This window comes from Urocitellus parryii, assembly GCF_045843805.1.
Source record: "Urocitellus parryii isolate mUroPar1 chromosome 16 unlocalized genomic scaffold, mUroPar1.hap1 SUPER_16_unloc_1, whole genome shotgun sequence".
NCBI classification, from domain to species: domain Eukaryota; kingdom Metazoa; phylum Chordata; class Mammalia; order Rodentia; family Sciuridae; genus Urocitellus; species Urocitellus parryii.
Window position 1 is genome coordinate 6709 of NW_027551779.1, and position 24763 is coordinate 31471.

At 46.1% G+C, this 24763-nt stretch overlaps 1 pseudogene; it reads right to left on the reverse strand.

Moving 5' to 3' along the window:
* Positions 1-687: 687 nt before the first annotated feature.
* On the reverse strand, positions 688-9213 carry LOC113195195 (arylsulfatase D-like; annotated as a pseudogene).
* Between the last annotated feature and the right edge of the window lie 15550 nt (positions 9214-24763).

Sequence of the window (24763 nt, forward strand, 5' to 3'; positions counted from 1 at the left end):
TCCTTGTCCTCGTCCATTTTTTCCTCCTCCTCCTCCTCCTCCTCCTTCTCTTCCCCCTACTTCTCTATCTATTCCTCCTTCTTCCCCCCTCCTTCTCCTCCTTCTCCTCAGCCTCCTTTTCCTGCTCCTCCATCTCCTTTATCTTTTTCTCCTCCCTCTCCTCCTCCTCCTCCTCATCTCTCGTCTTCTTCCTCCTCCTCCTTACCTCTCCTCCATCTCCTCCTCCTTTTATTCTTCCTCCTCTTCTTCCTCCTCCCCCCACTTCTCCTTCCCCCTACCTCCTCCTCTTCCACATTCTCTTCCTCTTCCTCCTCCTCCTTTTTCTCATCCTCTTCCTCCTCCTCCCCCTCTTTTCCCCCTCCTTCTCCTCCTCCATCTCCTCCTCCTTCTCCTCCCTCTCTTCCTCCTCATCTCTCCTCTTCCTCCTCCTCATCAACATCATCTCTCCTCCTCCTCTTCCTCCTCCTTGTCTTTGTTTTTCATCCCCTTTCCTCCTCTTCAGTCTCCTCCTCCTCCTCCGTCTCCTCTTCCACCTCTGTCTCTTCCTCCTCCTTCTCTTTATCATCATCCCCCCTACTCCTCCCTAGTCTCCTTGCTCTGAGACCTCCGATGTGGACTCCTCTGGCTCCCTGTCTCCGTCTCTCCATGTGGCTACCCCCTCACCTCTGTAGATCCTGTTGCACCTACCCAGCTGCTGGTATTCATCTGTGGCCTCCAGTGACCCTCCATGATCAGAGGCGTAGTAGGTGAGCGTGGAGTTCTTCAGACCATTCTAGTCAAGGGCATGGAGGGCTTTACCTGTGGAGAAGGTGGAAGGTGTCAGAGAGTGCACCCACATGGTTCTCAGCTGGGGACATGCGCTTTCAATTCTATGCACAAGACACCTTGTACTGGACCTTCACAGAAAGAGCCCCCTGCCCAGAGCCCACAGGGACACGTGTGATCATGGTGCTGAGACTGTGATGCCCAGGTCTGCTTAGCACCGTGTCACCTCGAAAACCAGGAGAAACTTGCAAAAAATATCCAGGATGTTGCCAGCAGGCGTGGTTTCGATGTGTGGTGCCCGTGGGGTCAAGTGCCCTAATAAAAGTGTGAGAGGGTGGCCCGGGGCAGGGAAAATCAATGACAGATTCCAACCCACATGGAAGGAACCACAACCAATAGCAGTAAAATATACGATGTCCATGATCTGCAGAGCAGGGGACACCTGCAAACCCAGCTCCCTGCACCGCGGAGACCAGCGGTCCTTCCTACCCTTGAAGGCACAGAGGCCAATTGACGAGGGATGTGAGCTGCTGTACTCCTTGGGGACATCTGCCTCTCACCTAGCTCAGATGTCAAGATATTCGTGCAAGGACGTGTCACCTGACCTGCGAGGGCTTCCATGTCTCCAGGAAACCCTCGCAGATGGCAGAGTCTGCAAGTTCTTGCTTCTCTCTAGCGTGTCCCCAAGCCCCGAAAGCAGAGCCCTTTTCCTCCACGATGCTGAAAGCTAACGTTTTCTCTCTGCTTCCTGTAACCGCTAAGGGTGACGCTGCATGACAGCTCCTCACAAAACTGATTGCTAACAAAATGATTGGTTTTGTGCAAAATTAGACGATCACTGGGAAGAAATGAACAAACAAGGGACACGAGTGGGGTGTACTCTCCCCTGTTCTTTATCTTGACTTACCTACAAACTACTCCATCTCCTCCACATTGTCTCTGTATAAACTGTGGCGGCTTCTCCTGAGGAAGGCTTTCGAGGTCACCAGAGGAGTGTGGACGTGCAGCAAGGACACAAAGAGGAGAAAGGGCCTGTCCTTGTTTGTGAAAGAAGAAAACCACTTGAATTATGGACGGGAGATGATGGCGTCCACAGTGGACCTTGAATGTGCTAGGTCCGTGACCTGGGTTCACCTACTGGGATTTCACTGTGAGGGGTCCCCCAAAACTCATGGGTGAGACCATGCAAGAAAGTTCACAGGTAAAATGATTAGTGTGACCTAGAAGTGGTTTAATCCACTTGGATGAACTCACTGGGTGGTGACTGTAGCAGGTGGGGTATGGCTGGAGGAGGGGATCCCTGGGCTGTGCCTTTGGGGTCTTTATCCTGTCCCTCATGAGCAGAGATCTCTCTGCTTCCTGGTGCCCTGTCCTGAGCTGCTCTCCTCCTCCAGTCCCTTCCACCATTTTGTTCTGCTCCCCTTGGGCCAGAGCCATGGAGTCGGCCAACCATGGACTGAACCTTGATAACCATGAGCCCCCAATAAACTCTTCCTCCTCCAAATGTTCTTCTTGGAACCTTTGATCACAGTGGCAATTTTGTCTGAGTAAAACAACATCCATGGTCAGTATAGTACAGGAAGATATTTTGAGAGGGAGGGACGGGACACCCCATCGACCCACCCTGTATTACAGAACATTGCAATAATTATTATTTTATTATTAGGTGCTGCTAATTTCTGACTTTCCCTAATTTATAAATTAAATATCTTCATAGGTATGTACGCATAGGGAAATAGCTATATATTGTAGTATATGTATGAATATTTATTTATTACTTATATATGAATGGTTGGGAACTCTCTGGGGTTTCAGGCATTCCCTGGGCCTTGGAAGGAGTCCCTGATGCACGACCACTACTTGGATACTTCCCAGTGTAACCTGGGTAACTCAACGCAGAAATCTGAGTGTGGAAACCAATTAACAGGAAGAGGTTGGACCTTTACTTTTTCTTTTTTTTTTTTTTTTTTTAGCACCAGAGATGGAACCCAGGGGTGCTTCACCAGTGAGTCCCTTCCCCAGTCCTTTTGATATTTTATTTACAGACAGAGTGTCACTGAGTCTCTTACGGCCTCTCTAAGTTGCTGAGGCTAGCCTCCAACTTGCCAATCCTCCTGCCTCAGCCTCCCCAGCTGCTAGGATGACAGACATGGGCAAAGTGACTCCATAAAGAAATCCTTCAGCATATACACTGTGGAATACTGTGTAGCCATGAAGAAGGATAGCTTCCTTTCCTTTGTGAATGAAGTGTGAGTTTGGACCTTTTCAATGTACCTGCTGCTATGGGACCCCAGGTTGGCTCAGGGCTCAGAACCTGCCCCCCCATAGTGAGGGTCCCCACCTTTGGATGTAGGCCGTGTCTTCCTGCAGCAACCGTCTGGTGGTGCTCCCCACATCCATGGGCTGCTAGTGACCTGGTGGTTCAGCATAAGCACACAGTTTTCCAGCATCGCAGGAACCCACAGCTGGAGAACCACGTGGTGAAGACGAGGCTGGCCGTGCCCCCGACTTCGGTACAGGGATCAGAGAGGAGGCTTCTGAGCTTGGTGGCCGTGAGCATCAGGACGCCCAGAGCCAGGATGTGGGTGTAGTGGCTGAACCGGGCAGCCATGATGACCCCCAGTTCTGGGGGCCTGTCAGGGTCGCAGTCGTTGATCAGGGTGAAGGGCAGCCAGTAGAAATAGTGGAAACCGTGGTTCAGCGGGTGGTGGCAGTGGTACCTGCGGAATGCGCAGCTCACGCCCTGGTGCCACTTTCCTGCAAGCTGGGGTGGGTGGTCAGCCACACCAAGGGCGCAAGCTGTTGCCTGGGTAAAAGAACCCCGGGGGCATTTGGATGCGGTCAGGGGAAAGAAAACCTCCAAAGAGGAAATCCTGAATCAGCGGAGGCCATGAGTGACCTCAGCCAAGACTTGCTTTTGGTTTTTGGTACCAGGGATTGAACTCAGGGCCACTCGACCCCCGAGTCCCATCCCCGGCCCTTTTTGTGTTTTATTTAGAGACAGGGTCTCGCTGATTTACTTGGGGCCTCGCTTAACTGCCGAGGTGGGCCTCTAACTTGTGGTCCTCCTGCCTCAGCCTACCAAGCTACTGGAATTACAGGCAGCGGAGCCAGGCTCTGAAGAGCTTTCTGATTCCTTGGGGCTGAAGAAGATAGACAGGTTCATAGAAGGAAAGAACTCAAAGTATATATCAAAGAACCCCAAACCTCTGCAATGAGGAGAATTTCTGAACAGGAAACCATCCAAGAGGGCCCGAGCGGAGCCAGATACCAACTCGGGAGGTGGAGAAGGATGAAAGTTTTTATGTTGTTGTTTTTTGTTTTTCCTCCAGAGGAAATTGGTCCCTTGACAATAGGATGGGAGAGGAATCAGGTGAACGAGACTGCATACCTACGAGGCCAGTGGCATAGTCTTGCTCCTTTGGGATTTTTGCAAAAGCGGTTTCGTTGGCAGGAAGCCCGCCTGAGCCCGAGTTCCAGTAGAGGACCCGGTGGGAGGTGGTGCTCTGGGTATGGAGTGGGTGCAGATCAGAGAGGTTGTTAAATGTGCTATTGTGCACAGAATGACCCCACCACTGAGCATGATCTGCCCCAATGTCAGCTGCATAAGTTGGACACACCTTGCCTATCATGAGAACCAACCCAGTATATCTATCTATCTATCTTTCTATCTATCTATCTATCTATCTATCTATCTATCTATCTATCTATCATTACGTATCATCCAGGTATCATTATGTTGCATCTATCCCCTTTCTATACACACATCATTTATCTGTCACCTGTATGTGCATTATGCATCTGTCACCTCTATATTCCTCTATCACCCATCATTAGCTATCACCTGTTCCTCTATTATCTATTGACAGGATTGCTATCAATTGAGCACCATTAATCCATCTTCCTTCATTGATGGTATCACCATCATCATCTATGGAGCATTGCATCTGACCTGTCAATCACCGTATTTCTGCTTCTCATCCACCAATGATGGTGGTCATCCCGTCCCAGAAAGCTTCCTCCGCACAGCCTACCAAGGGCACCTACCTGGCATTTTGATAAGAGCTGGTACGTGGAAAATATCAGAAGGAAAAAAACATTTCTCCTCTACCAGACGTGCACAGACATTTGTGTTGGGTGTTTTTACCCTGAGCAATTTTTTTCTCTGAATATCAGTATGATTTCCCAGGTGCTGCGTGTCCCAGGTCAGCTAGGGACGATCTAGACCTCAGGAAGGGTGTGTGGTTATCTGTGACTCCCATTTGATTAACCCAGGGGTACCTAACTCCTGAGCCGCCTCTGTAGCCCTATTTTGCATTTTACTTAGAGACAGGGTCTCACTGAGTTGCTTAGGGCCTCCTTTTGGCTGAGGCTGGCTTTGAACTCGCAATCCTCCTGCCTCAGCCTCCCAACCGCTGGGATGAAAGGCGTGCGCCACCGTGCCCGGCATTGTGCGTGGGTTTTAACACCCACGGGGGCTGAGGGTCCTGAGGGGTGAAGGCATACGAGGCCCTGTTTGGAGCACACACTGCAGGAAGGTGACAGGAGGGAACATTAGCTTTCAATTTCCCATTCTCTGCGGGATGGCTACCCAGCTAGAGCAGTGATGGGGTCCAGGCTGCAGCAGGGAGCTGCTGTCCACAGTCCCTGCGACACCCACCTGATCGGAGTGACTCTGTCCCGGGAGCAGAGCGGAGGGGCCGGGGGCGGGGGGTGTGCTGCCAGGTGCTGGGTGAGTCTCACGCCCTCCTTCTTCGATATTGTAGGTCCTGAGAAAATCAGATGAATGTCACTTGGGAAAGGTTTGGGAATGCTCTGGGCTTCAGAAGAGGCCAGCATGGAACTTCCCTGGGCTGCGTGGCACCTGCCTTAGTGCTCCCACTTCTCTGAGTTTGCAAAGTACAGATGAGGCTCACCCTGGGCGGTTCCTCCTACAGCCCTCCCCCCACCTCAGCTGTTGCCAAAGCAACAAAGGGCACCCCAGATTTTGAATTTTGGCTTTGGCCTGGGGGGCTGGCACACAGACACCTTGCCCGTTTCACTTTCTGGGGGTGATGAATGACAGATGTTGAACAGTGAGTATAAACACGGGCTGCCAGAGACGCTTTTGTCCAGCCGGGGAATGACATGGGTTCTGAGCCCAGGCAGTCTGGGCTCAGCCAGGACCTTAGGTGGATTTGGGTACGAAATGCACATCTGCGTGGTGACATTCTCCTCTTACGGTGGGTTATGGGGGACCCCTTGTCACAATAACTCTGTGGTTACATCGCAGGGCTTCTTAGAGGAAGATGGACCCCAACAAAATTACATTTGAAGGAAGAGATGACTGATGTCACACACAAAGGCAAAGTTTTTGGCTTTTTCTTTTTTTTTGGGGGGGGGTATGCAACCCAGGGGTCTTGTATGCTTTAAATATCCCATCAGCATCCACGAAGGGTGCACCCTGAGTTTCCTACCAGGTTTCTCAGGTGCAAAATTCAAAGAGAAGATGAAACACTTCACCTAAGAGCTTTTGCAGTCAGACGTGCAAAAATAGATTGAGAATCTTACTGTGGATACGAATCCCAAAGGCAGTGACCCAGCCCCTAGAGCTCAAGGAATTCCCCACGGACTGTCAGATGACAGGTTCTACTCTCTTCCCTTCTCCCTTGGAGGAGGCTGCATCTGGTGGGAGCTAAGCTATAAAAGCTCAGACCTTGTTCTTCATGCGCCTAAAGCTGACCACTCAGTGACCTCCCATAAGAAAAGTTTTGCTCCCCTGAGGACAACTGGAAAAGTGCAGAGACACTGGAGGTGTCCCACTTTGGGATGTGGTGGTATTGGTGAGCAGCTGGTGGAGACCAGAAATGTTGGTCAACATCCTACAATGCACAGGATGGGCCCATCACAGAGAGTGATCTGGGCCACTGTACCAGTAGGACCAAGGCTAAAGAACCTTGTCAGTCCTTCCATCCATCCATCCACTCACCCACCCACCCATTCATCCACCATTCAACCATCCATCCATACATACATCCATTCATCCATTCACCCATTTGCCCATCCACCCACCCATCTGCCCACCCATCCACCCACTCATCCATCCATCCACCCACCAAGCCACCCATCCATCCATTCATCCATCCAGGCACCCATCTATCCATCCATCCATCCACCCACCCACCCACACACTCATCCATCCACTCATCCACCGATCTATCCATCCATCCACTCACCCACCTATCCACCCATCCACCCATCTATCCATCTATCCATCCACCCACCCACCTATCCACCCATCCACCCATCTATCCATCCACCCACCCACCCACCATCCACCCATCTTTCCATCCATCCATCCAGGCAACCATCCATCCATCCATCCATCCATCTATCCATCCACCCATCTATCTATCCATCCATCCATCCAGGCAATCATCTATCCATCTACCCATCTATCCATCCACCCACCCACCCACCATCCACCCATCTATCCATCCATCTATCCACCCACCCATCCATCTATCCATCCACCATAGGTGGATGGGCAGATAGATTAATGGATGATGCCTGGATGAAAACATGGACAGATGGGTGGGTGGAGGAATGGCTCATTCATAAATGGATACCTAAGATTCAGGCTGATGGATTTGGGGTAAAATTCTAGTGATTTGCTAACCCTGAGAATAAAGGACTCAGAACTGAGTACAATTTTACAAGCCTGTGTGTAACCCTCTACCCAGTTTAGCCAAAATAAGAAAATACTCCACACACTCTCTAAGATCCTCTGGCCTCCAAAGACCCCCATTCAGACCTTCTCCTGGCCAACATTTTGGCTCTGGCTCCCCCACAGCCCACTAAGACATGCGTTTTGCCCTAGTCTCCAGTCATACTGGGGATCAGGGTTTCTGTGAACACAGGATATGCGAGTATCTTTTGGACTCACTGCTTTCAAATCCTTTGGGTCTGAACCCAGCGGTGGCATTGCTGGGTCATATTGTGATTCAATCTTAAGCTTTTGAGGGGCCACAATATTTTTCTGTCAGGGGCCACCTGGAGCCCCAGGAGCTGGAGAGGCAGGAGGAGCCTCCCTGGAGCCCATGGATGGAGCTCAGCCTGGGACTCTGGTCTTACCCTCTGCCCTCCAGGGCTGGGGGAGGGGTGGTGGTGCCTGGATTACATTTAAGTCTCTGTGTTTTTGGTTATTTATTACAGCAGCCCCAGAAAAACCCTTACATACTCAGCAGGGCCTCAAGTCGTTTGAGAGGGCTAAGACCCTATTTTTACTGTTGGAAAATAATCATTTTTGGTGCTGAGTTCTGCAGCACTAAGAAATTTCATTTGCACTGGTCGATTTTAAGTGAATTATTCCACGAAACTGCACACAAGGCAGCACCCCACCACCCAAACCGCACTCTACCTCAGTGTAAGGTTCCCATAGCAACCAACATCCCCGATGCCCAGAGCATCTGCCAAGATCAGCAGGATGTTTGGCTTTGAGGTGTTCGGTGATTTCTGCTCACAGGTCTGCAGAAGCCAACATACAAGGAGGAGAAGCAGGGTGGAGTCCCTGCAGAAGAAACAAATGTACAGGATTTGACATGCAAAGTTTACACTTTGTCAGGGGTCAGGGGTCTGGTGAGGGATTGAACCGAACTCCTATGATGCCAACTGAGCCCCAAGAAAATTATCCAGTTGTGGGAAGCCTCTGGTTTTGCAGGGAATCCAGCAGCCCAAGAAAACCAGGGTGGAGTCCCTACTGCTAATGGCTAATCAAGACCAAAGCTGAGAGAGGCCCATTTGCCCCCTGCAACCAAACTGGAGATTCTCAGCAAGCAATCAGACACTGAGCCCTCCTTATAAGAAAGTTCCCTCCACTTTAACCCCATGCAAACAGCAGAGGTCCCCTCTTTATCCTCTAGGTACACATTCCAAAAATCTCAGAGGATGTTGAAAGTTCCTAACCCTATATAGACTATACTTTTCCAGTATATATAGATGCCTGTCATTACGTATAATTTATAATCTAGGCAGGGCACTAGCAGGACCAGACTCACAGGGACACTAGGATTTTAAACCACAGATGGGGGATTCAAAGCAACCCCAGAGACGCAGTGCAGCCTGCAGAGAAGAGAGTCCCTGAGCCTCTGAACAGGAGGCCAGGAGCCCCACCGCCCCAGCGACTACTAGGAGCTTCACTGATGGGTCCTGGGCTCCACCCGCCCCAGGACCCAGAGGGACTCAGTTATCCAGGACGCGCTGGGGGTGGGGCAACCCAGGAGAGCAGGTGAGCAGAGTCACTGTGACGTCACAATGTGGGGGGAGGGTAGCCGGAGGAAAGGGGCGAGGGCTGCCATAGATCTTGTGCACCCTGGAGCTGGGGGGACTGGAGGCCGGTCCCACTGCTGGAGGATCAGGCCGCGTGAGGGTGCAGTGGGCAGACTGGAAGACCCAGAGCAGGACTGGCATGTCTTAGCGCTAGGGTGGGGGCGGGGATGAGGGAAAGTCAAGGGTCCGCACCCTGCCCTTTTTAGGGGGCGGTGGGGGAGGGTCATAAGGCAGTGCACAGCTGCGCTGGGGCGGGATGGGGGACTTGGGGACCGGGAGCAGGGTGGGCGTGTCCTAGAGTGGGGGTGTGGGCGTGCTGGGGGTGGGCCAGGGACGGGCCAGAGTGTTGGGCACCACGGAGCTGAGGCTCCGAGGGGGACGCGCCCAGGAGCTGGATGGGGCCTTCCTAGGGGGACACAGGGTGGAAGGGGGTGCAAGGGCGTGTTCTAAAGTGCCCAATTGACTGCAGGGGGCGGAGCAAGGGGCGTGTCCTAGAGGGGGATGTGCTGGGGGTGGAGCAAGGGGCGTGCCTCAGTGTGAGCAGGCAACACATAGCTGAGGCTGGGAGGGGACGTGCCCAGGAGCCCACCAGGGCCTGTCTAGGGAGAGACTAGGCCCTAAGGTGGGGTGGCGGAAGGGGTGTGCCCTAGGATGGGGGGACTGGACATGCTGGGGGCGGGCCTTAGTTTTGGGCACCGCGGAGCTGCCTCAGGGTGGACACTTGGTCCCAGGAGCGAAGTGGGGAGTGACTTAGGAGGGGAAGGGGCGGCGCAGGGGTCCAGTGGCGGCCCTAGTGTTGGAGGCACCATCAGTGCTGGGGGGAGGGGAGAGAGGCCCTGGAGCGGGACAGCAGTGGCTAAGACTGTTCCTGGGGACTCCCCAACAGCATCAGGGAGGGGGCGCGGGGTGTGCGGGGGCGACTCAAGCCGAGCCCCTAGTCGTGACCAGGTGGTATTGGGGCGAGACAGCCATCTGGGGAGGGGACCGGACAGGAGTCTCAGCCAGGGTCAAGACCATGTTGGGTGAGCGACAGGATTTTGTCTTAGAGTGTGTGACAGGCCATGGCTGGGGGTGGGGACCAGGACGGGACACAGAAGACTACGAATTTATTGGGGAGACACGGGCATCGGCCTGCGTGTCTTAAAAAATGTGTTTGTAGAGGGTGTCACAGCCGTGTCAGGGTGGGGCAGGGGACATGCCTTATAGAGATTGTGGGACTTGGCCCTGGGGAGGGGTCCCGGCTCCCAATGGGAGGGGGCAGAGCGGGTCTTAGTGGGGGGACACTACAGCGCATCTGTGCCGACCTGGTGTGGGGGACACAGGCCATGAAGGGGCAGGGAGCGGGTCTTGGAGGGGTTCCGAGGCCCGAGGGTCTCAGCGTGGGGAGATGTGTCACCCCCTACGACCCGGGAGCATCCCCGCCTTAGTCGCAGGCGCAGTTTCCGTGGCTCAACCCGGGCCCCGCCTCCTGCTGGGCCTGCGCCCTCCCTCCTCCTCTGCCCCCCACCTCCTGCGCCCCACCCCAGCACAGCTCTCTGGGCAGCGCAGAGAATGCGCCTGGGGCTGGGTTTTGGTGACTCGCCATTTCCGAGCACCTCCTCTTCCTTCCCATGGTCTCGAGCTCTTCCCCTCCCCAGGCCTGAGTGGCTCAGTCCCTGGGTCCCTAGTACCTGGCGGTGGCCTAGGCAGGTCGCCTGGGCCTGCGAGCGCACCTCTGCGTGGATCCCATGGCTGTGCGCTGGCACCGGGGAAGGACCTTGACCCCAGATCTGGGCGCAATCCAGCCTGGGCTGGTGTCTCCGCCCACCGGGCTGCTGGGCGCGCTCCTGGACCCAGGTGGCTCACTTCATCTGATTAACCTCCCAACTCTGGGCCTGGGGAGTGGTGCCTGGAAACAGGTTCTCCCGCGTCCCCACCTCCTGGTGAAGCTGGGGCTTCTGGAGCTGCTTTTCTGGATGGGGCCCAAGCAGGATGACTCCCAAGGCAGCCAGGGCAGCTTAGGGACACCCCCCCCTTTTTTTTAATTCCTTCCAAGGGTCTTGGGACACCCCCACCCCCCTCATAGAATTGGTGGGAATTCAGCTCCACCAGGTTCCACATTTGGAATCTCTAGGGGGCTGGACACTTGCTCCTTTGTGCACGCAGGGCCTGGGGTGAAGCCAGAATTAAACCAGTCAGTCTAGACAGGGAAAAGGGGTGAGGCCAATTTTGATGAGCCTGGCAAGTTGGAGACTGTTCCCTGAGGGATTGAAATGTCAATTCCTTCAGTGCCCTTCCTCCACCCTTATGGGGAACCTGCCCTTGAGCCAATCTGCTGTTAAAATAGCTTGTCCCAGGAATTTCCCCTCTGTACTGGGAGCTACAAGATTTTTGATTACTGTGTCCTGGGCTGCTTCATACTGTCCTTCCCCCTTCAGCTCTTCTTCCCACCTTTTGAGCAGCTCAGGAGCGTCCCTGGGCCTACCAAGCTCTTAATGCTTAAGTGCAGTTAGTGCAGCTGCCACTCTTCAAGACTGGGGTGAAAGGCTTCCTGGCCTAGGCAGCTCTCAATCACCTGTTCAGTAGAGAGCAGGCATATTGGGTTCTGCTGAAGCGACTTCCCAGTTCTTTTTTTTTTTAATTAAATATATATATATATATATATATATATATATATATATATATATATATATATATATATTCCTGGGGTTCTTTCACAATCAGGCATTGGTGAAGGGGTTCCTGTCATCTGCTCTCTGACAGGGTCACAGTGTGGGGGATGCTGTGGCAGGGCCACACCATCTGGAAACCGAAACCATGGGGGATGTTAAGTGTTTGGTTCATGATCCTCCTGATATGGAGAACAGGGCATCGGTCAATCAATAATAAAAGTACCTGTTCCCTGAGAATGCAGGATAATTCCCAGAATGAGACCAAGGACACAATTGAGCCAGGCCCCAAGGTATGTTTCAATATCTCTCAGGATGCAAACAATAGTGTTATTCCTTAAGAAATTCACAGGGAAAAAATTACCAATCAAAGTTCCCGAGAAAAGCCTAATCCACAAGAAATGTTTATCCCAGGGTTAACAATGTACACTAATGCCCCCCTCCCTTCCAAAGCCACAACCTGTACACTAGAGTAGTTACAGAAAAACAATCACTGTGCCAACAAGGACCACCCTATGTAGCTTGCAAATTAAAGGAAGATTATAGTATTCCCCTCGAGGACAAGAGGCTCATAAAAATGCATTCCCCCAATTAACACCCCCTCCTCTGCCTCACACAGGAATTCATGATGAAAGTCGAAAACACAGAGTTAATATCAATGGCAAATGGGTTGAGGTGCAGAACCTGCCCTTTAGTTAAAAGATTAAAATGACAGGAGATTTGGTGGGCTTTGACTAGGGATCAAGGAAACTTTAAGAAAAGAGTTAAATAGGTCATATGAAAAAAAAAAAAGAAATTACTTGGGAAATTCAAAATAGAATAATGCAAAATTAATATAGATATGTTTTAGAGTCACTTCGGAATAATAGGCTTTCACTATTTTAAGTGTGTTTCACTATTTGAAGTGTGTTTTACTGGGACTTTAGATTAAAAGAAAGAAAGCTTACTAATAATTATAGGTGTGCTTTAAAGTTAAAGGTTAATGAAATAATTTACGTATGATTTAAAGTTAAAAGTTAATAATAGAACAGGAGACATGTAGTCGAGTTGTGTAGTATAGTGTTATGGGCCAAGTTATATGGGCAATGACCAAACACGCTCCATTTTACCCTGAGACTTCATATCATGTAAGAAATGCTTCTCTCCTGCTCAGGCTTGGGGCTATTCCTTGTAGAGACAGTTATGGGTCCTGCAGGGAGCTGTCCCTGGCTGGCCAGAGAAATTCTGTCCATTTGGACAGAACAGGGACTTGGTGTGTTTTCTGAGTGACCTGCCCCACAACTGTGTGCACCTAGCGATTAAGGTGAAAATGTAAAAGTTTAATGATGATTGGCAAAGGTTACAGGAAAATATTCTAAACCATGTCCTCAATAAATCAATATGTCAGAAAATATTGTGACTCTTGAAAAGAATGGACATCAAATAAGTTTTGGGCTTTGAGACTATGTATTAACTACCTGGAAAGATATCTGCAAAAATGATATAAAAATAAAGGCCCTCCTAAGGGCAGCAGATTCATTTTGAAGACTGCTCAGAACTTGCATCCTGCTGTCCTTCAGCACCACATAAAAATAAATAAAAATTAAATAAAGGTATTTTGTCCAACTACACCTAAAAAAATTAAAAAATAGGGACAGAGTAATATACTGAGACAATCTCAGTGAATATGGTTGTTTCTCTGTGCACCATGTCACCCCTTGACATGTCCTGAAAACTTTTCAATATCTTGCTGAACCTCACTCCTCAACCTGGGCCCAGGGCTGTTTTGTGTCATGGATGAGGCCTCCTTGGTCCAGGTCCCAGAGACACCCTTCATGAATAAAGCAAATCATTGGCCTCAGCCCACAGGTGAAGGGAGAGTGTCCCAAGTCTCCACGAAGTTTCCTAAAATGTGAGGATGAAGAGGAGCAGTGAAGAGGTACATGTGCTTGAAAAAGAGTCAAGAAGTTCAAAAAAACCCAGAAAGTGACTTGTTCATTGGACGCGGGTTAGCAAGGCAGTGAGATTTGAGTGTGGGGGTAATTAAACATATTTAAGCCATTTCCATGTTTATATCATTCTTCATGTGGAAGGAGAATTGTTTTCTTCAGAAATAGATCTGAAGTGGGATTTGAGGACAAGTGGTTAAATGTTAGTCACAGCATTCAGCAGAAATCCTGGGGCAGGAAACTCAGAAAATAGGAAGAGTTTGCAGCCCCTTCAGAAATGCACCCTGTGGCTGGGCAGAGAGATGCAGTGCTTTGACGGACAGCTGAACTCCCAGAGTCCAAGTTCACATTAAGGATGTGATTCCTATTTCCTACTTGGATTCTGAATTATTTTCTTTCTGTTATTATTGTTTTCTACATTAAATTTGCTCTGAGTGATGATTGATTCAAGACTCCCATTATAATCTTAACTGCTTTCTTCTTGCTAAATGACCTTCTATGAATCTTCATGATTTCATTTAAATACTTTGGAATTATTTCCCAAGTACTCGATAATGTTTTTATACAAAAATGTACAATGAACTTTTGAAAAGTTTTTTTTTTATTTATTCTAATTAGTTGCACAGGACAGCAGAATGATTTGGTCATCACATTCTACATAGGTGGATTATACCTCCTCATTCTTCTGGTTGCACATGATATAGAGTTACACTGGTCATAAAGTCATATATGTACAGAGAGTAATGACGTCTGATTTATTTTACTTTCAATCTGCCTCCATAACCCCTCCCCTTTTTTCACTTCCCTCTGTCTAATCCAAAGTTCTTCTATTCTTCCCAAGAACCTCACCCTTATTGTCAATTAGATCTGCATATCTAAGAAGACATCTGGCCTCTGATTTCTTGGGACTGGCTTATTTCTCTTAACATACTATTCTCCATTTCCTTGTATTTGCTGGCAAATGCCATCATTTCGTTCTTCATTTAGGCTGAGTAGTATTCTATTCTGTATATATACTAAAATTTCTTTATCCATTCATCTGTTGTAGGGCACAGAGATCAGAGATCCTCCAACCTTTGTTACAAAAATGCCATTGAGTCTGAAAAACCAGCCTGTACCTCAGAGCAAAGCCTGTCAAAGGAAGGGGGCATGACCCTTGTCCTTGAAAAGACCCACAGAGCACTCTTAGGCATGAATGCACCCTACTGAGTTGTTTGTCTGCAAATAACAGGAGAGATCCGCTGTGCCAGGTGTCTCTGACTCAGTCTAGGTGGGGACCCATAGCAACCCCCTAGCAGCCACCAATCAGCATGAGACACGGAAAATACCTGGGATGCCAGATGACCCCCCAGTAGTTTATGGTGTTTGATAACATGTTGGGAAACCACGTAGTTCAGCACGTACAACCCTCATGGCCTAAACCAACCAGTTCAAGTGAATCCCCCTCTGTACTAATCAATCACCCCTACCCAACTTGTTCCCACCAGTGAATGTGTTAATCATGTTTTAGAGTTGTTTTATGATTTTCCCGCGGTGTGTGATGATTTGCCAAGAGATGCTATGATGTATGTGGGGATCCCTGCCTTTCCCAAAGAGTGTATAAAACTGCTGCAAACCCTGGGCTAGGGGCCTCTCAGCATCACCAGTTGCTGGGTGCACATGGAGGACCGAGCTAGCTCCCAATAAACACTTCTTTGCTGCTTACATGGATCTTGGTCTCTGGTGGTCTTTTGTGGGTCCCGAATTTGAGCCTAACAAGTCTAGGAAAGATTATTGTAATAAACTTCAATTAGGCTTGAATTTTGTTAAATCTTTGTGAATTCTATAATTGTTTTGTAGAAATCAGATAAATTTTTATAAATTTTAAAAAAAAAGTAAAAGAAAACAGTGCACCACAAATTGACATAAGGATTCAGTGTATTCTCCACACTTGGAGAGAAATTGACAAGTTCCGTAAAACCCACATCAATTTGTAAAGAAAACCAAAACTCTGACCCACTCTTTCAAATACATGACAAAACTCTGTGGTTCAGCACAGTGAAATCAATTCTTACTGAAAAACTACAGTGAACAAACCACAAAGTTGTAGCCTGAGATTGGATTCTTATAAACCTATGGGAGTATTTGAAGATGGAATGATGCACACAATGGTGAACAATTCATTATAGTAAATGGACTGAGAACTTGAATGAGGATAGAAGTGTTTCTAAAATGATTCTAGAAGATTCAAAAGTTGTCCTGCAGAATGATGAAGCTGCAGCCCCAGCACCAGTCACACACTAAACATACAGTCATCCATGGTTAACAAATATATGAAAAAAAAAGTTCAATATCTCTAGCAATTAGAGAAATGCAAGTTAAAACTATTCCCTCTCACTCCAGTCAGGAGGGCCATTCTCAGGAATACAAGTATCATTAAATATTGGCCAGTAGGTGGGGAAAAGTTTTACTCACCCATTGTTGGTGGGACTGCAGATTGGTGCAACCACTCTGGAAAGCAATATGGAGATTCCTTAGAAAACTTGAAATGGAACCACCATTTGACCCAGCTGTGCCACTTCTCGATTTATATCCAAAGGACTTAAAAATCAGCACACTACAGTGACTCAGCCACAAAAATGTTTACAGCAACTCAATTCACAATAACTCAACTATGCAATCAGCCTAGTTGCCCTTCAACAGATGAATGGATAAAGAAAATGTGATACACACACACACACACACACACACACACAGGGAGGTTGAGGAGGGAAAAAATAAAAGTGTATTGGATTAGATAAAGGGAAATTATGGAAAGGGAGGGGTATGGTATAGGAAAGAGAGTAAACTGAATGGGACACATTTTTATGTTCATATATAACTACAGACCAGGGTAACTCCACATCATGTACAACTAAAAGACTGGGATCCTAATCAGAAATAGTTACACTGTATGTATATATAATGTGTCAAAATATACTCTAGTGTCATGGAACACAGAGAAATGCAAATACCGAAATTACTCGAATTATCAGGGTGAAAAACAAGAGGGAAGTTTGGTGATCTTGAGAGAGGAAAGTGTCTTAGAATTATACTGAAGGTACAATCAGGAAGCACTTTTAAACATTTTTTATTTTATTTTCTTGGTAGGGAGGATTGAAACTATGGGCACTTAACCACTGATCCACATGCCCAGCTCTTCTTTATATTTTATTTAGTGACAGGATCTCACTTAGTTGCTTCAGGCCTCACTAAGTTGCCAATGTTGGTTGGGAATAATGTGAAAACAGTCTCTAGATTGAAGCATTCCAAAATCTAGGCATACATCAATATAACATTATTTTACTAATTAATGTTTTAAGTTATAACAATACAAATAATTCTAATGTGAAAATACTTTAAAAAAAAAAAGCTGATGAACAGGGAGACACTATTTCCCATTACATATTTGATTAGTTTCTTTCTAGTGTCTAGATTATAGTGAACTCTAGTGAGTTCATAATTAAATGGTGGTTGATCAATTAAAAAAATGAGTACAGAATCATGAAATGCTGAATATGGCTGTTGGTTTGATGGTGTTCCCTGAGGATGAAATTCAAAATGATAATTGGCAACCTTCGGTCATGAGCATGGGGATGATCCTACAGTAAGGCTGCCCCTGTCCTGGATGAGAACAGAGTTTCTGCAGTGTTATTTTAACTCACCAAAGGTTATTGATATGCTCTGTGCAAATACCCCCATCTCTGAAATCTGGGGGATCTTAGAGTATGTCTCCACTTGCTGCTCAGTGACACAATCTGAGGCTAACAGGGACCCTAAGAACTCTGCAGCTGTGTGTTCCTGCAAGAGTCCTACTCCTTTGCCCCATTTGGGATAGAATTTTCCATGGAAACTACCTTTGGGTGTGGCCTTCCTAGATATCAGTCAACCTGCTGACAACAGACATCAGGAAGCTAGACTCAGCCCCCTGAAACCTGACCCCTGGCCTCATTTGAATGGCTTCTCCTCAATTAAAGGGTTCAGCCTATGTGTGTGTGTGTGTGTGTGTGTGTGTGTGTGTGTTTGTGTGTGTGTGTTTTCTGAATCTCCTACTAGATCACAAGGCTGTGACTCAGGGATGCATTTGCTTATCATAGAAACAAAGCCATCCATGTTCCTGGGATGACCCCCAAAATCCTTCTTCTTGTTCCTGATTATATAATTACAAGAAAGAAATGAATGTATACACAAGGATCATCAGCTACATCATGTGACGTCACATGCAGGCGTGCACTCTTAGTTAAAAACAAATTGAAATGGATCCAAAATATCTTAAGAACCACGTGGTTACATAAAGTTAATCAATTATACTGTGTTAATTATAGGTTATGCCCTTGTCTACAGAAATATTCAAGGACATTAACTATATTTTCATTGATATTTCTTTTCTTTTTTTTAATATATATTTTTAAGTTGTTGATGGGCCTTTACTTTTTTTTTTTTATTTGTATGTGGTGCCAAGAATCGAACCCAGTGCCTCATTCATGCCAGGCAAGCGGGCTACCACTGAACTCCAACCCCAACCCTCATTGATATTTCTTTTTATCAAGGTACAAAGATAATTATTTTTCAGATATTATTTTCAGAAATTATTTCAAAGTGTAACCAGAAAAAATTCTAAAAGGAATTACAACAGAGGAGAAGCACACACATTGGAGGTCCTAAGAAGAAAGAAATCATCTTTAGGTAAACCAAGATCTTTATATTCTAGATTTTTCTGATAAAATATTTTCCTAAATAGAAATATTTTTTATAATATTAATTAGACAGATAATATAGAAATGTAAAAAAAAAAGACTTATATGTACTTGACTAAAAGTTTTAACTGATTAATTCAAGGATATTTCACGCTATTTCCCTGATTTTACTCTCTATGCTGATACTGAGCTAATATTTCTGTTCATATTTTGACATGATAAAGAGCTATTAAAATATTAAGTTTAATTCCTTTAAGCAAGGTCTTTATTGCCTAATTATTCTTATTGTTTAAGGCAAGGATTAATTTGGGTGAATAAATTCACATCCTTGATTAAACACTAAATACATTAAACTGCTGACTTAGATTCTATTTTTTCTACAATTCTCCTTGCAGACTAAATTTGATTGATTCAGACTGTCCATTCTTGCATATTTTTTTTTGTTGAATCATTTTGAGATCTGAGAATTTTATTAGGACTGAGGTTCTCCAAATTAAAGTTGTATGTTAGTTTTGAGCAATAAAAGTTGCAAACCTTTTTGAAAATTCATGGACATGATAGAAGTTCTCTGACTGGACTATTATTCATAAAAATATGTTAGGATTTATATAATGCTTAGTGACATTTTTTAAAAAGACAATTGAGAGACACCTATTTAAAGGATAATATTCTGAGACATAAAGATATTTTGAGACCTTCTCTCAGAAAGAGATTGAGGATTCCTTTTAAATTGTTAGGATGGATAAACTAGCATATATATTGGGAAATTACAATAATCAATACAAGATAAATCTGATCATTTAAATACTTGTACTACTATCTATAACTTAAACTGATAATACTATGGCTTATACTAAGTCTTTACTCAATTTTATTAAAGAAAAGGGGGAACACAGGACCCCAGAGGCACACACTAGATCTTACAAAATATTTATTTATTTTTTTAATTGTAATATTGAGAATCTCAGGGGATATAGCTCAGTTGTTAGGGTGCTTTGCTCACATGCACAAGGCCCTGGGTTCAATCCCCAGCACCATCAAAAAAATAAAAAATAAAAACTGAGACTGCTGCTGAATTTACTGAATCATGTTCACAGCTGCTGAATATGATTCAGTAAATTAAATCAGACTTGAAAAGATAGAATTTAAGCCTGTCATCATGGAAGTGACTCAAAAACCTGACATAAGAGGTAAATCTTCTAACTGCAGAGTTTACAACCACACAGCTACATGAGCTTGTCAGGTAAGTAAAAATTATGAAAAGACTTCTATGGACCCATTCCCAGATCTATTTTTTTTAATTTGTTTTTTTTTTACTTGTAGATGGAAACAATCCCTTTATTTTGTTTATTTTCTCTTGTCGTGCTGAGGATCAAACCCAGGGCCTCGCACGTGCTAGGAGAGCGCTCCACCACCGAGCCACCACCCCAGCCCTCAGATCCATTTTTAATGTGCATTGTAGTGTGGACTGGAAAGTCCACCCATGAAACTAGATTAATCTTACCGACTGTAGTGGTCAGTTATTTGTTGATTCTGTGGCAAACAGGTTGTCTGGGTTTCTATTTAAGGAATAGACACCTAACGAGAAACCTAAACCAGACAATCATGCTGCCCTTAGAAATTAAGACTTCTTATCTGGACCATTGTCCAAATAGAAACATTGTTGAAATAGAATTTTTCTCTACAGGCCAGTTATTTACATAAGGTATCCACCAATGTAGGGTTGCCTTAATCATTCTACAATAGAAATGGGCACCTTTCCTAAGTATTATTCCTGAGTATTTTTGAGTATTATGCAAATGTCTAGTCAGTACCACACAAGAGTTCTAGAAATAGTGCATGCATTTTAGGCTGGTCTCCTAGAAATAGTGGATGCATTTAGGCTGGTCTCTTAGAATGGACAAGAACAATTACAGGAGGATGCCTGTCACCTGGAGGTTTTATTGGTAATACCCTAATACTCAGTGAGATAGCACCCAAAAGGATATTAGGATGTTTGTCTTCTGCCTTCAGAATATCTACATCACTGACAGACCTAACAGACTCCTTAAATGTGAGAATTAAGAGAAAGGATGATGACTATCCTGTAGCCTGTATGAATACAGCTCATCTTAGTTATTATCAGCTGATGTTTCAGAGCTACACTCTGCTGAAGTTAAGGTTCAGGTCTGAAACAGGTGCATGCCAGTTAACCAGATCTAGGCCAGCTCCTGGTCTCATGATCTTTTAAGTGACTACTTTAAATATTATTCCTTGCTTCTATGATCCAGTCTTTATGGCTCTGATTCAAACTTACGACATAGGGATTCTCTTAATGTTGGACTTAAATTACTTTCAAGAGCTTTCATAGTCAGATAAATGCTGATGGAAAAATCAGAACTGAGTTAAAATGCTCTAAAAGGCCACTGTGATAAATATTGTGACTGAGCCCTCTGCTCCGTGGTTTGTGGAGAGGCTGAAGCATCATGCCAAATGAAAATGTCCATGTTACCATTGCCAAGTGCAAGGCCTCCCAATAAAATCGAGAAAAGATGAAGAATCTTCTGATGAGTGTTTGGCAGAATAATAATAATAATAATAATAATAACAATAACAACAACAACAACAACAACAACCACCTGGATCTTCCAAGTTGGTTATGTCCCAGAGATAGTATGTTTTCTACTAATGCCTTTTTTGTTTCAATAGTAGATCATTAGTAGTAGGCTCTTGGCTTGGCCCTTCTGCTGGAAGAAGAGCCCACCTCAAACTGCAAGCCCTTTGTGGCTATCCTGACCAAGGGGAACCTGGTCTCTCGCAGGGCTTCCCCATACCTCTTTGTGTCTCCCCTTCCTGATCAGAATCTTTTTGGAAGCCAGATCCCCAACCTGCATTCACTCAGGCAGCCAGGAGGGAGATCTGGGGCAAAGATGGGACTAGTTTGCTCATTACATTTCCTGATCTGGGTCTCAGGTGCATAGAATTGGACATTGTTTTATTTTTAGTTTTTCTGATGACTTCTACCTTTGAATAGGATTGCTCAGTCAATTCCCATATAATGTCACTGTTGATGTCCTTAGATTTATATCTGCCCTTTAACATTCTATTTTCTTATGTCTTTTTTGAGGGGGGGTGGGGACTGGGGATTGAACACAGGGGCACTCAACCACTGAGCCCCATCCCCAGCCACATTTTGTATTTTATTTAGAGAAAGGGTCTTGCCAAATTGCTTAGGACCTCACAATGGCTGAGGCTGGCTTTGAACTCATGGTCCTCCTGCCTCAGCCTCACAAGCTGCTGTGACTTGAAGTGTGTGCCACCATGCCGGGCCTCTGAACTACATCTCTATTGCAAGCTTTATTTTGAGATAGAGTGAAGCTAAATTGTGGAGGCTGCTCTAGCAGGTTACTAATCTATTTTTGTTGTTGTTGTTTGTTTTGTTTTGCTGTTTGTTAATGAAGGTTTCCCATTTTTTTTTTTTTTTTTTAGAGAATGAACTCATTAGAGAGCTGGGACCTCCTGAGAAACTGAGGCAGTGAAAAGACCCCCTTGAACCCTTGATTTTGCAATCACATCAGAAAGTTTTCAGACATGTCACCCTGTAACAGGCATGAACTTTTTGAAGGGGAAGGGGACATTCTCAAGGGCGAGAGTAGGTCCTCTCAGAAAGCAGAGGGACCCTGTGCCTCTTCTGCACTCTAGTTTTATTGGAGTCCCTGGGAAATTTCCAGAGACTCCTGCCCAGGTGTACTTTTGGACTTTTGACAGCAGGGTGACATCATACTTTCAAGTCTCTAACATGTCATGGCAACTCTATGTCACCTTGGCCCATGCTGAGCCATTCTAATTGGATTCTTATCCAAAGAGTTATCCTTTCTTCCAAAATCTGGTCTGTGGAAAGAGTCACAAAGTCTGTCCCCGCATAGTCACTTGGGTTCCTCTTAGGGGGTTTCCTGCCTGCATTTCTCATGCAGATTACAGGTAGTCTGCTGAGGAATGGGACATCTCCTGTGCACTTACTCCAGGCAGAGTTGCAGGTAAATTGCTTTTTGGAAAAGAATGCATGTGCAGGTCAGCACGGTGGGCCCATTTTACAGGATTATTCTCTTAACCGTCTGTTCCCACCATTCTTGCCTGTGTCCCCTAAAAGACTAAGAGACACAGGTACAGAAAAAGCACAGCTTTTGCTGACAGTGTTACAGGATGGAACATCTGGGCAAGCAGGCAAGTTGCAGTCAGCATTTTATCCTCTGGTTCACAAGGGTCCCCGCTTCCCACCCCAGTTCCTCTTTGGCAAAGTACTATGGGGTGCACCAACTTCCAGATCTTTATCTGCGTTTCCCTGTGTCCCACTGGGCTGTTTAAAGAAGTACACTGCAGGGCAGAGTGGCACATGCCTGAAATCCCACTGGTTTGGGAGGTTAATGCAGGAAAACTGCAAGTTGGAAGCCAGCCTCTGCAGCTTAGGGAGGCCCTAAGCCACTTAGCCAGACCCTGTGTAAAAGTAAAAGAGAGCTGGAAGTTTGGCTCAGTGGTTAGGCAGCGCTCAGTCAAATTCCTGGTATCAACCCCCCGACACACACATATTTGTATATAAAGCAATACACCCTTAGTTGTCCCCAACTCCCTTTGTCCTTTTGTGCCAGGAAAGTCTTCTTGGATTGAGTGCATCTTAGACCTAGATACTTTTGCCTTTACCTAAATCAATACTGTTTCTTTCTCTCTTGGTCAGGGTGACCCCTCCCCTACCTCCTGTGTGGGTCCAGGGTGGTTCAGGTGCATGGACTCGGGATCTGCCACATGGACAGTCTGGGGCTGTACACGTGACTCTCCATTTTGCTCTACTTGCCCTCAGGCTGCCTTTCTTATGTATCAATTGTACATTTAAGGCAAAATACTATATTCTCATACCCAGCCATGTTTGGTATTTGATTTAGAGTCAGGCTCTCATTGAGTTGCTTAGCACCTCATTTTTGCTGATGGCTAGATTCAAACTAGCAATCCTTCTCTCTCGGCCTCCTAAGCCTCTGGGATTACAGACATGAACAACCATGCTTGGCCTCACCCTCTGATTTGTCAACTTCTTCATTGGATTGATAGTAGGTTGGAGTCACCATCTGGAGTTATTCTCTCAGGCCCATTACAGTTATGCTCACACCCACCTTCTTTGAACCACAATAAAAGGAATGCTCAGTGGCAAAGTCCCCCTGCCCTCAATTCAATCTCTACCATGGGGGACAATAAAGGCACCTGGAATTCAATTCTCAGCCCTGGGCAGCTATGTGTCCACTTTTCCACACCTGTGGGAATATGACTTTTTACACAATAGCCCCCCCCTTGCCTTGGGCAATATTGTTAGGTAGAATGAACTTGTGCCAGTGAACAGGATGTGATAGACTTCACAACGCCCAACTTAAGATTTGAGAATAAAGTTGTACTTAATTTCCAAGACGGGGATAGACATGACAGGCAGTATTGGCCCTAAGTGGCAATATTTCATGGTTTATATGCAGGGTTAATGGGCCCAGCTGAGCAGGGTTTTGGTTTCTTTCTGATTGGACTATCAGTTCAAACTCAGGATGCTGAGAGTGCTGGGTGAGCTACTGGGGGTATGTTGCTTCCTAGGGCTTGTGGCTTTTCTTGAAGACCTTGACATGGAAAGAATACACAGGAGGCGGACTTCCTCCTGACAAAGTGAGGTCAGTCTTTGCAATAGAGTGACATGTGTCAAGGGGGCAAGTGAGTGTGAGCTCACAGACAAGTTATAAGACCACAGATGCCTGAAGCTTAAATCCTACAGATAATACTGAATCCTAGATACAAGTTCCTCTATCCATGCATGCCTATGATTACCCTTTCTATAAAATCTCAAAGTCCTTGTCAGCATCTGAAGACAGGGTAAGGACAGGGTTTCCTTGTCTTCCTGGTGAAGCTGCACTGGTCAACGTTTCTTTCCTGCTTTGCATTATAACGTTTTCTGTTTGGTTTTGGCTGAACACCTGACCAGACCTGCGGGGTCACCAGAGTCACATCTCTGCAGAAGGCTTCCTAACAGTTGAAGTAGAACATCTACACTAAGCCCAAAGCACCCATTTTATTTCCATGGCACATTGCTGCCCTAGAGGATCGCCCTCCTTCCTCCCCCACCCTTTCTGCTGGGGATGGAACCTTGAGTATCAGAGCAAACCCCAGTTGCTTCCTTTCATAGATCAGGAGCCTCCTCAAAGCAACAGAGGCCAGGAGGTGAGGAGAATTACTAAATAGTTTTCATTTTTAGATATTATATATGGGTCATATATATGATATCTTTAAATAGTGTTTCAAATTTTGGAGACCCGTGTCTTTCTAAGTCGCTTGAGGTTGCGCATCAGCTGGGGGGGAAAAAATATATATATAATATATATATATATATATATATATA